We start from the raw sequence: 7,961 nt of genomic DNA, 5'->3' as shown, positions 1-7,961 counted from the left end.
CTAAGGGATAGCAGTTTGTCCATTCCTCCAACTAAAGTTTGGATGATTTCTCTAATCAGGATTGTATGTATTGGAAGTAGGTCCATTGAAAGGTCTTTGATAATTGTTCACAGCATTGGATTGCTCATTCAACACCCCTTGAAAGGTAGGTATTATTGGACAATTTTCAGTTGTGTGAATGTTGTAATCACAGATACCGCAAATAGTTTCATTAACCTTATCCTTCTTTAGTTTCATGACCTCAAATTTCCTTATGAGATTAGTTACTTTAGAATTGATATCATCATCCTCTTTTAGGATATACATTCCACCCCTCTCCTCAGATTGAGTTGGCCTAAACATGGTACTTGATTTTGGGTATGTGTCCCATAATTGTGCGTTTTCAGCAAGTTTATTAAAGTAATCCCACACATCATCGACATTTTTATTCATGAATTCCCCATTGCACATCGTCTCAACCAATTGGTGCATGGAAGATGTCAGTCCATCATAGAAAAAGTGTGTAATGTGCCACATTTTAAAACTGTGTTGTGGGCATGAACTAACAATATCCTTGAACCTTTTCCAACATTGGAAGAATGTTTCATCCTACTTTTGGGTGAAGTTCATGATTGATTTTCTAAGGGTATTCGTTTTATGATATGGAAAAAATTTCTTTATGAACTCCCTTTGCATATCATTCCATGTGCCAATAGATATAGGACGTAATGAATGCAACCGCATCTTAACTTTTTCTTTCAAGGAAAAGGAAAAGAGTTTTAGCCTAACTGTGTCCTCAAACACGTTTGGAAAATATAAAGTGGCTATGATCTCATCAAACTCTTTCAGGTGTAAATATGGATTTTCTGACTCAAGCCTATGAAATTTAGGAAGGAGTTGGATCACCCTTGGTTTGATATACCCTTATTCTCAGGAAAAACTATGCATGAGGGTATACTCACTGTAAGTACCATAATTTATAGCCCTTTGTGTTCTCAAATTTGTGGTGCCAAAGACACTGTTATGAAGCTTGCATCTGTGAAGAACAATGCTCTACTTAAGATCAACTTAGGTTGACAAGCACTATATACAAGTCAAGAATCTCGAAGATGCTTTCAAGTTCTACCTCAAGATCTCAAAAAGCTTTCAAGTTTGAACTCCATCAAGACTTCAAGCTTCACTACTTTCAAAGGTCACTTATCTCCTATAGTCAATGTCCTTACTTCACTCCTGAGGTATGACTGACCTTAGGTTGACCTTTCGAGTAGGTCATTTTAGATACATAATTCATATGTTTTCTATAAGTGAGTTTGGTATGTTCTAAGACTAATCCTAGACTTTGTTCGACTAGTCCTAGCACTGCTTTGACCTGTCTAAGAAATTCATGGATCAGTCGTAAGTTTGTTACAAAAATTAGAAATTTTCTGTTAGGCTTCGACTAGTCCTGGGGACTGTTCGACCAGTCATAGGTACAGTGTCGACTGCATCTTCGACCTGTCGTAGAGCTACGACTCAATGTACAACGTTGAAATTCGACTTGCTTCGACTAGTCGTGTGAACCTACGACCAGTCGTAGGAGACCCACGACCAGTCGTCGATCACCTACGACCAGTCGTAAAACTGCCAAATCTTATCGCGCCCAAAATTTTCAAATATTTGTTAGTTCTACGATCAGTCATAGAGCTCCTTAGACCAGTCGAAGGTGTGATTTGCTCACCTATAAATAGAGCATGAATCTCAGAATAAAACAAGAACTTTAAGCTAAATTAATTCGGTCTTCTGAGAGATAAGTCGATGCTCCATTTAAGCTAAGTGTGCATATTTAATATTCTCTTTCTTTAGCTTTATTAATTGGTTTTGTTTCTTGCATTCCAATTTAATCTGAAAAAGAGGAATTGTTGTTTTCCTTTTTCTGGAATCAAAATCAATTAGAGCTAGCCCTTTTGTTTTAATTTAAAATCTATTAGAACCTAGAACCATTATAAAGTGAGTATTGGACATTGAACTTTGACATTCAAATCTTTACTCCAACTTGGTTCTTCTGGGCTATTACAACGAAGGAGAAAATCAGGTATTTTACAATTTGTGTAATTTACATTGTTTTGGTTTTATTTGAGGTTAAGCCAGAAAAATCTCAAAACTGTTGGTTATCTGAGGAGAGCCAGAAAACTCAGAAGTGAGGGTTTTTGAATTGTGTAAGCCCTTTGAAAAAGACACAATTGTGAAGGTTTTGGGTGAATTTGTGAAAACTTATTTGATAGTGAACGCTAATATCTCTTATGTGAGGATATTAGGAGTGGAGTAGCATTCTGTGTAGCTATTGTTTAACAGTTGGTGAACACACAGGCGAACCACTATAATTCTTTGTGCTGTGGATGTGTGATTCATATTTCCTATCTTTTATCATTCAGAATTGTGGAATGTATGTGTGGATGTGAATGTTGTAAATTTTACATTTCAAGCACAGTGGGGAATGTTGTAATAATTTAGATTTACATTTCAGTATTATATTTTTGTTATCTCTTTATTACGTTGTGCTTCTGATTCTCTATTTGTTCTAGAAATAAGGTTGTCCTACCATAAACTTTGGTTTTTGGTGTAAGGTTGTCCTTAGAACAATTTGTGTTTCTATTTTTCTATTTTAGGTTGCTTTCCATTCCTATTCTGTGATTGGTATATAGTGCTATCTATTCTCTATTTCATATTTCGCTGTAGTTATCTTAAAATTTGGCATAGTCCTATTCACCCCCCCCTCTAGGACATATAGCTTGGCCATTTCACTCACCCCCACCAGTTGTAAATAATCTCGTAAAGTATAAGGTGAGGGTGCTTGATGCACCTCATTCTCGTCCTGGATGTCCTCCACCCTCGATTGGGGTAAAGGAAGTTGGTTTGCAGCCATTACTTCAATTATCTCTGGGGATCTCGAGCGGTGTTTAGTCCTGCAATAGATAGTCAACCTCTCAACCAATCCTTCTTCAGTCAAGAGACGTCGAGTGTTATCACGAACCCACTTGGGCATGAAACACTCGCAGCTCTTAATTCATATTCTAAATCTAGCCTAAAAGAAAAAAAGGAAATAGAAATCTAGAAAGAAAGAGAGGGTTGGAAAGAAGTTACCAAATTGGAGTCCATAAGTTAAAAATCTACAAAACAAAACAAACCAAGTTAGTTTCTAAGGATAGAAAGTCTAGAAATAGCAAGAGATCCTTAAATAGAAAGTAGACTAGTTTCTAAAAAGGGAAAAATTCCTAAAAGGATATAGAAAAATTTTAAAATAAATTAGGAAAGTTCTAAACTTAAATTAGAAAATAAGAAAGTTTCTAAAAATAAAAGAAAGGAAAGATGAGTTAGTTTCTAAAATTAGAAAGAGTTTCTAAAAAGGGAAATAACTAACCTAGTTTCTAAAAGTTAATCAGGAAAGTTATAAACTTAGAATTAATTTTCTAAAAATATAAAACAAATCCTAATCTAGAAATAGAAAGGAAGTAAAATTAGGAAGAGATTACCAAATCAGAAAGCCTATATCAGGGTCCTATAAAACAAGAAAGTTAGGTTAGTTTCTAGAAATCAAATAGAAAACCTAAATCTAGAAAAACCCTAATCTTAACCTAATTCTAAAACTATTTAATCTCAAAAGAACGTAACCGGCGGTCCCCGGCAACTAGGGTTGCACACGGGTCAGTTCGATCTAGTTCTAGGGTGAAACTGGAACTGAATCGTTCCTAACAATTCAACGAATTTCGGAACTGAAACCAGACCATTAGCACCCTAAAATTGAAGCGGAACCAGACCGTGAAAAATGGTTCGATTTCAATATAACATCTCGGAAAAATCCGTACAAAGACCTGAGTATCACCTCAGGTAGAAATCACTAGGGATTAAGTTATGTAGAAATTAAACGAAAATTAATTAAGTACTAAACTAAATAATCAATGGAATTAGCTCAAACCACTTTCTATACGAACTGCAAGACCGAAAATCATTAAAATCGCTAACTTAACATTACCTAGAAACCTAGGATTAATCTCAAAACCCAGTTGCTCTCGGGACCATCTTGAAACTCTATATCGGACCTGGACTGCGCGTCGAAAGTCCGATTAACGCGAAGCTATACGGTTACGACTGCCTTATTGGGCTTGACAACCATCTCGGGAATCAAGTTCAAATAGTATCTAGAAACGCATAACTTGAGCTCGGAGCGAAGTGTGTGAGAAATGCAAATATCATTAGAAAATGAACTGAAACTTAAGTGAATTGGACCGTTTTCTTGCAGGCCAAATTTAAGGTTTCAGACATCAGATTTTGACCCAACTACACCCTTTGATCAGGAAAATTTTCCTACACATGTCAGAGCACTTATAGCCCTGATCGAGTGACGATGGCCGTTGAACTGAAACTGGTCCTCCACGGTCGATCCACAAATTCGATCGAACCAAAACTTTAACCTGACATAGATCCACTACCAGGGAACTTTATTCGGACCGTATGCAAGCAATGGACCTCCAAATGAGCTTCGTTGGCCCGAAACAGATGACTTTTGGCTATAACCTAAGTATACCATGGCCCTGTGGCTATTGACTTCACTTCTGGGCCTATATAAGACCCTTAACCCACCACTCTCTCATTCCATACGAATTTTCTAAACCCTTGGAGAGAGAAGAGAGAAAAGGGAAGGAGAAGGTGAGGAGAAGTGAGAGAGAGTTGTGGTTTGTTGCTGGGATTCATTTCCGTCACTCCACATGCTGAATCCCCTCTTCCGTGTCGCTATACCAGCGATTTTGACTCCATTTTTGGATAAGGAATTGTAACCCTAATCTGTTTTAGGTATCCAAACAGGTAGATCGATGAAATAGCTAACCTATTTCATGCTATCGGTAGCCATTGTGCAGTAAACAAAGGCGTAGTGTACAAGCCAAGTTCGTAATTGGCGTACCGACGAAAGGTGTAGACTATAAATGTTTAGGTTATGGTTCTCAAAGCTTTCAATGTCAATTAATGATTTATGACTGACTTGATTGCTGTCACATGTACTTAGATGCGATGTCTTCTGTGCGTTACACATATATATGAACTATGTTGAAAATAATGCATTCTATGTGTTTGTTGAAATGTTTGTATGAATATGAAATTTAGAGTTGCGCTTGCCATGACTATTGATTGAGAATACATGATTGTTGTATGTGTGGCAACTCTTTTGTGAAAGGAATTGCTATAATATATGTTATAACTAATTTATTACATGTATATTGATATGTGTAGTCTAAGTGTTTGATAAAATGCCTGAATGAGAAAATGTTTGTTGAAATGTATTTAATAAGGGTGTTGAGATAGGATTCTCAACTACCTTATCTATAGTTACAGTTTTCTTCATGTAACCTATATTGCTACTACGTGCTTTATGGATGAAATGACAACATGTGCACTATGTGGTTGTTGAAATGCTCAAATGAGATTTATATTTAAATTGGTTTTCACATGCTGCTTGGACTATCACATATGAATGCCAATTGTGTTTGAATATGATTGAGACTAATATGTAGTCCAGGCAATCGGTAACGGTTTACGACCATTGGCCGACCTACTTTTGGCACCATGGATACGTTCGATGAATCCGAGCCATACAGTGATTATCGACAGCAGTTAGGCCACGAGGAGTGTGTATGCGCTCCATGTCGATTAATTTAACGTGCGCTCGTACCATTCGAGCTTGTCAAGTAACCCGATTGACCTAATGTATGTTCACCATGTATGGACGCAACTGCTTGAATCTAACGTACTACTTACCACTGAAAAGTTCGTTTAACCTTGGTTCCACGATCCGCTAAGACTCATGAGTCAGGTATGGTGGTATGGGACACCATGGTCGAGATGTCGGCCTACACTAGGGTGACGAGCCTCCCCGTAGTGTCCATTGAGCAACCCAAACTCGTGAACTGAATACGGTGGTATGAGACACTATATTTGAGCTGTCGGCCTACGCTAAGGTGACCAGCCTTTCCCACAGTGACGTCGAGTATAAACTAGGCCAACACTGAGGTGACGAGCCTCCCATAGCGACCTGAACTTTCTTGTCCACTATTTTTTAAATCAGGGGTGACGTTGCCCTATAACTTGCCTATCGTATGTGATTAACTAGGATTGACGACCGTATATGGATCATCGTTTGGGCAATTGATATAAAGGGAGGTACCTTAGCTTCCTGAATCTGTTATATGAATAGGTCTAATTAAAGACTTGGCTAACACGACTATGCACTGCATTGCATGTGCCTTTGGCGTGAGAATTGAGCACAGTGGGAGTTTAGCATGCATGACCGTGAGATGATGTCGCAGAGGGAGTGTAAGCGAGGGCATGCATCATTAATACATATCATCCTTGCATTAACCAGAGTACTTAGGACTGCTTGTTGTATTGCTTTATCATTACTGCTTGACTGAATTGATAACATGTTAACATTTGCCTTACAACTCCACTGAGTTGATCACTCATTCCCACTCTGGGACAGTGTTTTAAAACACCAACCAAACTCTATTATAGTTTCAGATGATGGCGAGGCTTGTGAGTTGGAGCCGGCCTTCTACGACGATGAGAAGGAGTTCTCTTACATGCAACTCTCTGGCGGGTCTATGAAGACCTAGAGTTACGTCGTAGGGATCATAAGGATACGGACTAGTTGAACATTACAACTTATCATTTTGTAAATTTTGGAATTATAAATGTAATTATTTAACTTGTACATACGTTCATACTCTGGGGACTTACAACCACTTATATGCCTTATATATCTATCAGTCTTCCGCTTGCTAAATTTAATCATCTCTGGAGTATAATATGCTGATTTGGCCCACTTATGTTTAATGCACAAATACGGACAACATTTAATCATCATTATCTATGTTGCATAAGTGATGCGTTGGAACTCAGGAGTTGAGCGTCTGCTCGACCCTCAATTTTCAGGGCATTACATTGGGATCGATTCCACAGTTTCAGAGAGGGATGGCTAGCGAGTGATGGCCAAAGAGGATTGGTTCCACGGTTCGGTTTGGATCAATTCCTAATTCAGCAACAGACTGTGACCCAATCCCTTGCTCGAAACCCTCTCTGCCTGGCTCTCCATTAAAACCCACCTCCATCATTGTTTTAATATGAGGCCTGCCCGAACCCATCCGTAATCATCACTGTTTCCAGAAAGGCTGCACCTGCTATTCAAAAAACCCCAACCAAACACTATTGGCACCACTATCATCACCGGCCGTCCTATGACTTTACGTTCATTGCGGTTGTCCAAATCTACTATCTGTTGCCAATGCTCCATTATTGAACTCGCATCCAAGAGCAGCAACATTTCTGACACATCCTCTACTATTAATCCCATGCTAATATTTGACCAACCCTTGATCATCCCTCATCATCTCCAATCCTTATCACTCTTGATCCCTGGATTGGTTCCATGGTTCGGATTCAAATTGGTTCCACGGTTCAGTTCACAGTTTGGTTCGGTTCTACATAGCCCAAAACCAGAACCGAACTGTATCCAACGATTCTTGGAAATTTGGAACCAGAACCGAAACGGGTGTAGTCTAAAACTAGACCAAACCGGACTGTTAGATCGGTTTCAGTCCGGTTCCATGGTTCTACCGGTTCGATGTACACCCCTACCGACAACGGCGCTAAAAACTTGTTCACACCCCAAGTATAGTGTAACGCCCTGTGTTTTCAGGACTCGAGTATATGACCTGTTTCTCAAAAACTCAAGTGTTAACCTTAAAGGATGGTCAAATTCGAGTATATATATATGTATATATATATATCAACTATCAGAGTTAGCAAATGAGCGTAGGATGGACAAATCAACATAAAGGAAAGTTCGCATTTACATGTAGAATATACAAGAGGTTGCCCATAATGACTTATACAACCAATGTCTCAGAAATTGACAATTACAAAATGAAATAATATTACATGTGAAACGAAATAAA

General features: G+C 38.4%; 1 non-coding gene across 1 annotated transcript; it reads left to right on the top strand.

The window, feature by feature from the left end:
- The first annotated feature begins 520 nt into the window (after nt 1–520).
- Nucleotides 521–627, top strand: LOC131252344 (small nucleolar RNA R71). Its single transcript, XR_009174371.1, has one exon. It is a non-coding gene; the product is annotated as a small nucleolar RNA R71 (small nucleolar RNA).
- Nucleotides 628–7,961: the final 7,334 nt, after the last annotated feature.

The sequence above is a fragment of the Magnolia sinica genome, chromosome 7 (genome assembly GCF_029962835.1).
Source record: "Magnolia sinica isolate HGM2019 chromosome 7, MsV1, whole genome shotgun sequence".
In the NCBI taxonomy this organism is placed as follows: Eukaryota; Viridiplantae; Streptophyta; class Magnoliopsida; order Magnoliales; family Magnoliaceae; genus Magnolia; species Magnolia sinica.
This window is presented reverse-complemented; position numbering and strand designations above follow the sequence as displayed.